General features: G+C 44.4%; 1 long non-coding RNA gene across 2 annotated transcripts; it reads right to left on the bottom strand.

The window, feature by feature from the left end:
- Positions 1-808: 808 nt before the first annotated feature.
- Positions 809-7,077, bottom strand: LOC142243614 (uncharacterized). Of its 2 annotated transcripts, none has more exons than XR_012724386.1 (2): positions 6,450-7,077; positions 809-3,546 (listed from the first exon to the last, which is right to left on the bottom strand). It is a non-coding gene; the product is annotated as an uncharacterized LOC142243614 (long non-coding RNA). The 2 variants fall into 2 exon arrangements; XR_012724387.1 differs by having other exon boundaries at positions 809-3,531.
- Positions 7,078-7,540: the final 463 nt, after the last annotated feature.

Here is a 7,540-nt window from a genome sequence, read left to right as displayed (position 1 = left end):
CCTGCAGCAACGCCCAGTCCGGCCCGCAGAGAACCGGCTGCCACCGCGACCCTCATCCGCGCCGCAGGTGTGACGCTGACCCAGGCCGCCGCCATGCTAGGCCCTGCCCGCCGAGACCCTACCGCAGCCGCAACGCTCGTCCGCGCCGCAAGTGAGGTGCTGAACCAGGCCGCAGCCCCGTCAGGTGCGGCCCGCCAAGCCCAGATCGCTGCAGCGACGCCCAGCCCAGCCTGCAAAGACCCCATCGCAGCTGCGACGCCGATCCAAGCCGCGACAGCGACGCCGATCCAGGCCGCCGCAGCGATGCCCTGCCCGGCCCGCCAAGACCAGGCCGCCGCCATGCAGGGCGCGGCCCGCCAAGACCAGGCCGCCACCATGTGAGGCGCGGCCCGCCAAGACAAGACAGACGTACCATTGTTTACCTCGGCCTGCAAGGCTAGAGCAGACACCGCTCCCCAGTCTAAGGAAGTCCCTGCTAGGAAGTCCCTGGTAGGTGAGGACCCCGCATACTGGCAGCTGAAGGCTGACCTGGAGGCCAAGTTCCCACAGGAGATGGTGGACCGGTACATGCTACCTCCGCATACCCCCAAGAGGATTCCGGCAACCCCTGCAGCAACCACGCCAAAGAGTCCCCCGCCTGGGCCGGCTGAAGAGCACCCATCCCCAGCACTGCCACTGTCAAGGGAGGAATTTTGGGTCAAGACTGCTAATGGAGTCTTCGTTTAGGATCCAGAGACGGTGCCCCATTAATGCTGTATACCAGTGCCGATATATATCAATGTATATAAGACAAAGAACACAGACATGCTCTCTTTTCAGCCAGCATCACCAACTGACTTGGTTTTAATGAGATAGATCCAATTATACAGTAAGTAAGCCTAAATAACCTTGAAACTAACGAAGGAGTGCATTCACTCCCCAATTTCTCACATCACTCCTGCCCTCCCGTACATTCCTTTTGTGTGAACATTACTGCTAAGAGTTTATAGCTTCACATCTGGCTTCATCATCTTTAGTTAACTCCTTCATGATTATACAACTTTGAATTATACTATAGGTCTGTGCAATTGCTACACAGACAGACAGATAATTTTGCATCTACATCTACATTTTGATTTAGTTATATACACAGATATTCTTATTACGTTTAAATAAACATACTACAGCTCAGGTGACCTCCACAGTCCCCCCTTTAATAAAATATCTGTGAATATTATTAACCTTAAATTTAAAAATTTTCCCCATTTAGATATATTTTATTATTTGGGACTTATTTGTGACCTATTGCCCTTGGGACTTTAATTATATCTATATCTATATATGCGGGCTTTTCATGAAATCGGTTGTTTAATTTAACACTATAGGCTTTTTTTTGCTCCCCCCCTTAAGTACTTATTTTTATTTATTAAATATAACTCTATGATTTATAGGGGCTATTAGAATTGGCGTTATTACTCTTATTAGGGCACATTATCCTGATTAGGAAAAATTGAATCTAAACCTTATTTAAAAATTAGCACATAATTAAAAAAACAAAAAACAAAAGGACATTTGGAAATTGTCCATGGTTCTTCTTTCTGGATATTAAACAAAAAGGAGGATGCTTAGTCAGTGCTAGTCCACTTAGGGCCACTTTGTGAACCTGGATAATCTGCTCTTGATAAAAAAACAACAAAACATGATGAGGCTTCATGTGAACAGTTTGTGGCCCAGACTTGGAAAAACCTTCTGGAATAATGGGTTGAATAGCAGCCGCTTTCTGCTTCGGTTGTGTTGGGTCCATTGGTTTTTGAGATGTGACGTCAAGTCGCGTGTCACTGCCAGTGCTCCGCAGACTAGGCCGGAGAGACATCAGCCTGATGGGATAGGCTCTTCCAAAACTTTTCCTGAAATGAGATTTTCCATATCTAGCATTTTGTATTAAGGAAAATTACTGAAATTAGTAGGAAACAAAAACATTTGTAATGGTTAGATTACATTAACCAAACCACATTTTTGGGTCTATGAAATGGCTGAATTAAGTATTTTCGACTACTCAATTCGTACCTTCAACAGTCCTCCCCTTGACTTATTTCTGCCATTTCCAAATACTAAGGGTGCCGTGTTCCCTTAGGAAAAGAGGAAGAAAGATCTGTTGGGAAATCCTGCCTGACTGAACGTTGAGGCATGGGTGGAGAGGGGAATGGGATTTCTTCACCGGTTTGAGACCAAGGACCCCTAGGCGAGTCCTCACCCTTTGTAGTTGGACTTTCCCATGTCTCAAGGTTCTCTAAGTCCTCTCTTCTGTTTCGGCAATGATGGTTTGGGACTGTACAGGTTTTTTGTAAAGGATAAATATAAGCAGGACGGTCAGTGCAGCTTCTGTGGATCGACCCTTCTGCAATGCGGGGCGTGAATCTATGTTGTCCTGCCGTTGAGCTTTATCGAAATTTCTGTGTCCTTTTAGGATTAATCAGTCTCCGGACCGAAAACCATATACTACTAACTCTGATTTAGGATCTGGAATTAGAAAATACACTTGTTTATTTCACTAATTAGTCAATCATATGAAAATTATACATGGTTTGCGCTAGACCAAAGAAAAACATTTTACATTGGAACCTGTTTATTACTAAAGAGAAACACAACACACACTAAAGAGAAATACAACATGCATTGATTTACAACTTATCAGTTTGTTTGTTTGTTTACATACCACTTGCATTATGTGGATTTTCAGCAATGACGTCGTTTTCTGCACTGGAAAGCCTCTGACCAGACCTGGAAAGAAATCTACACAACACGCACAGACTTGCATACAACGTGCTCATGATAAACATCTATAATCAGTTTGCAGTCTCTAAGAATGGGTAGAGCAGGTGCAGGGTGTTTCTACGGACTCTTTACAGTTTTTCCTCATTGTTTTAAAAACGTGCTTCACAAGACTGGGTGAGTTTATCTACCTGGGTACTGAACCCTGGCGTCACCAAAGCGCACACTGATATCTAACTTTCACAGATGTTAGTCCATGTTACTTGGGCCATCATTAAGAAGAGATCTCATGGCAGAGAAAGCTTACCACCCTTCATCCACAGACCTTCCTCAGTCAGCCGGCTCCCTGCGTCTCGCACTCCACTCCTTATTGGTTCACTTGATCCTGTAGGGATTTAAGAACACAAGGAGTGACAGAAGTCACTGACGTGACCGGTGTCACCGAGGCATGGTCTTTATGCATGGTAAAGGACTCCTCAACTCTAGGCCCGTTCACTGCTTCTTGGTCAGCTGCACCTATACGGGGATCTCCATCCAATTCCATCAGCTCAGATCTAGACTTTCTTTTCGGCGTACCTAGCTTATTTGACAACAGGAAAGATCTACATCCTACATACATTTTGACTATCTTACCTACCTCTGCTCCACCCATCTAGAGAGGCACTTACGTCACTTCCTTCTGTACCGATAGGAGGGGAGGGAGTGGCCTAAATTTAGATTACCTCATGTTGTGTGAACTGTAGCATATCCAGTGCAGAATCGACCACCATCTTGTTCCATCTATAAAAACAAAGACTAAAAGAAATATAGATTAGATCATTCCTATAACAGACATATATTCCTACATTCATAATAATCCAATAAACATGACATAACTGTTGCAAAAAAAAGGCCAGCTTTAAAGCCTGCTTTAAAGCCTATCCAATATGTCTACTGCTGGAAAAATACAATAGATATCTACTTCCTCCCTTTTTATAAACTACTGTGGCAAAATATATAGGTCTATAACAGTAAACAATAAGATTAACCAACAAATAAATATAACTTATACTCTACTGGGAAATTTTGAAACCTTACAACAGGGTTCATAGATATTCTATATTTACAAAAAAAAAAGGAAAACAATCAATATTGGCAGTTTGTATGCAAAAATAATAAAAAACAAAAACGTAACCATAAAAACGAAAACCTAATTTGTATATTTTAAAAATATACTTTTCCCTGCAAAATTAATTTAATTATTTAAATAGCAGCAGAAGACTATTGATAATCTCCTATGAAATTTTGAACTCTAAAGATTAAACAAAATCCACTCCACCAGCCGGAAAAAGCACTGGTTAGTACATAAGACAGAAACAGCTTTGTAAATCTGCTGAAGCTACCTTTTTCCTTTTTTTTTTTTTTACTTTTCTCTACTTCCTTATTTTTTTTATTTTTTTTTTCTGCTCTCTACAACTTGTGACTAGCAGCAGCTTACTGATAATACTCCCACACATCCCTGCACTGACTTATGCCCCCCCTGACTCCTTCAGGATGCGCGATGTTAGAACAGCTGGTGGGAAAAACAGATACAAGAAAAAAAAACCATGGGCAGAACTTTCACTATAGAAATATATAAAATATATTTCTGTACCGTGTCAGCCAGCAGAAACAAAGGTACTACAGAAACATATATTATAGAAACCTTAAGATCTTAAGATTGATGGAGTGGAATGGAGAACATCATTAAAGCGGGTAGCTTGGGATTGGAAATCACTGCAACAAAAACAAGCAGTCCGGGGCTCCCCCCCTGTGTCATTAGGGAAGGTTGGGGCAGACTCCTGGGTGCAGCCGGACTGTGGGCAGTATCTTGGAAAATCTCCTAAAACTGATTTAAAGGGATACTATGATACTCTGGGAAAAGGCACACCTGGCTTCAGGTAGATCATTACTGAATCTACAGGGAACACCTTTATTGTAAATTTATGTGTTGCAGGTTTTGGTTACGGTTTTGAGGGTACCTGGCCAAACACTGAGATTTGGAGGTGTGACACTTTCTTTGATAGTGACTAAACTGACCACAACGCCAACAATTCTGTTGCTGGCTCTGCTGGTTTTGTTGATTGGGAGCTACGTATACGGGGTTTGGACTTTGTTGGGGCATGGGCTGTGGCGGGGGCTGCACCGGCACATTTGTATACACAAATTGATCTTGAGCCCATCTTTTTAAAGCGGCACAATACTGTTGTCCACTTTAAAAAAATAGTGTCATCAGTGCCTGGGTGCATTGGGAGATGGGGCTCCATTAAGAGCCAAAAACTGTCTCCTGCTTTTACTTTGGTGAGATTAACAAGGTCCTTCCGGGCAGCTGAGTATAACTGATGGACCTGTAGCATCTTCCTATAAAATCGCATAGGGTTAATGCTGGGATCTGGCAGGCAGGGGATTAATGCCGCTGACTGGGTGGGGTTGAAAGGGACATATTTAAATGAGGGCTGTTCCTCGTCAGGTTCGGGGTAAGGCTCACTATGTGTCCTAAGGAAAAAAGGGGGATCCAAGGGGAGGGAATTGATAATTGGGGAGTGTGACGGCAGACTGGCCGGTATGGGGAGAGACGGCATTGCAGGTATGGGAGGGAAAAGGGGTATGGGTGTGGAAAGGGTTAAGGGATGCTGTCTAGTGACTGCAGCATCTGTGAATATCTCCGGGACGGGGGAATAGAATGGGGATCAGGTTGTGGGGCAGCAACAAAACAACCTATCGGAGGACCCTCAGATCTGTCCTCAGACTCGGGTAACATATAGTAAAACACAACATCCCCTTGCTCATCTTCATCTTCAATCTCAATATATCTTTCTGATAGCAATGCCTGCGATATTCTGCCAAACAATTCTGCATCATTCAACAATCTCCTGTCTTTTAACTTGCCCTTTTTTGCTTTCAATGCTGTTGCCCATAGTGACGGTTGTAACCGACCTCCTTTTGGTAATTCTAACATTTTAAAAATCTCCAAGGCACGACATACAGCTTTCTTCCCTTCTCTCTGCAACTAGCGCTAACACAGTCTGTGAACCTTCAGGCCTCTCAACTTTCTGTCTCCTCTGTCTGAACATTTTTGCTATCTTGGTGGTGTCTGGATTACACTAATATAACTATGCGGTGAACGTTAGAGTCCGGCCGGCACCTAAGGCTACACCTCTATACTAGCTGGCAACTCCTCAGCTATATAGTAATAAGGGTATCCCGTGATATGGAGGAGGGGTACAAAATGTATTCCCTCCGGACTTGATCAGCTGCACCAAAATTAATGTCCTAATCCCTATCTTCAGCCACGGGAACCCCCTAATAAGGGTATCTCGTGATATGGAGGAGGGGTACAAAAGGTATTCCCTCCGGACTTGGTCAACTGTATCAAAATTAATATCCTAATCCCTATCTTCAGCCACGGGAACCCCCCCGCGTCTTTAATTACAGACCGGGTCAGTCTAACTAGCTATATCCAGCCACCACCGTCTTTCCTGCCCTAACAACCGTCCTCTGGATCCCATGTGACACTCGATCCACACCTCAGGGCTGGGATCGTGCTCTGAGCTCCAGCGGGCACTACCCCTGAGTCACAATCAGGTACCTTTTAACACCGATATGGACACACAGCCCGTCACTCCCTCCTCTCCAAAACCAACCACAACGGTAGTGAATACACAGTATGTAACACTTACCCGTGGGGTCGGAGGTGATCAGCCTGGTTGGAGCGGAGGGAGGTCTCAGTCCGTGACATCCAAACGATCGGTATTTGCAGGTCGGTATTGCGTCCTTGAAGGAGCTCCACGTTGAGTGCGCCAAACTGTCAAGGGAGGAATTTTGGGTCAAGACTGCTAATGGAGTCTTCGTTTAGGATCCAGAGACGGTGCCCCATTAATGCTGTATACCAGTGCCGATATATATCAATGTATATAAGACAAAGAACACAGACATGCTCTCTTTTCAGCCAGCATCACCAACTGACTTGGTTTTAATGAGATAGATCCAATTATACAGTAAGTAAGCCTAAATAACCTTGAAACTAACGAAGGAGTGCATTCACTCCCCAATTTCTCACATCACTCCTGCCCTCCCGTACATTCCTTTTGTGTGAACATTACTGATAAGAGTTTATAGCTTCACATCTGGCTTCATCATCTTTAGTTAACTCCTTCATGATTATACAACTTTGAATTATACTATAGGTCTGTGCAATTGCTACACAGACAGACAGATAATTTTGCATCTACATCTACATTTTGATTTAGTTATATACACAGATATTCTTATTACGTTTAAATAAACATACTACAGCTCAGGTGACCTCCACACCACCACCGGAGTGCTTAGAAGAACTAAGGGGGAGGGGAGGCCAGGAAGCTGAGAAGCTGACCCCGGAGCCATTAGCAGTGGATTCCTACCCCGAGCCAGAGATGTTGCCCTACTCCCGCTGGGACGAAGAAGACCCGATACCCTCTGCTGAAGAAGATCTGCCCAAAAGCCTCACCTGGGAGCTTGTGAGCTGTACCTCGCAGAATCCAGTCCGCAAGACACGGCGCCGTAGCAGATCCAAGTTCACCCCTGCACCACAGTCTCCAGAGCAGAAAGATGAAATAACGGCCAGAGACTTAGAGGAGAAACAGTTCCTGAGAAGGGCCAAAGCCCAGGTCAGAGGACCCCTTTGTCGAGGAGTAGTAGAAGATTTCAGCCTAAAATCAGGATACGGCTTTATAGTTGCACCTGGTATGAAGGTCGGCATCTTTGTCAATAGAAGAGACGTGAGAGCCCA

This window comes from Anomaloglossus baeobatrachus, chromosome 6, assembly GCF_048569485.1.
Source record: "Anomaloglossus baeobatrachus isolate aAnoBae1 chromosome 6, aAnoBae1.hap1, whole genome shotgun sequence".
In the NCBI taxonomy this organism is placed as follows: domain Eukaryota; kingdom Metazoa; phylum Chordata; class Amphibia; order Anura; family Aromobatidae; genus Anomaloglossus; species Anomaloglossus baeobatrachus.
The sequence above is the reverse complement of the archived record's forward strand: the minus strand, read 5'-3'. Positions and strand labels throughout refer to the sequence as shown.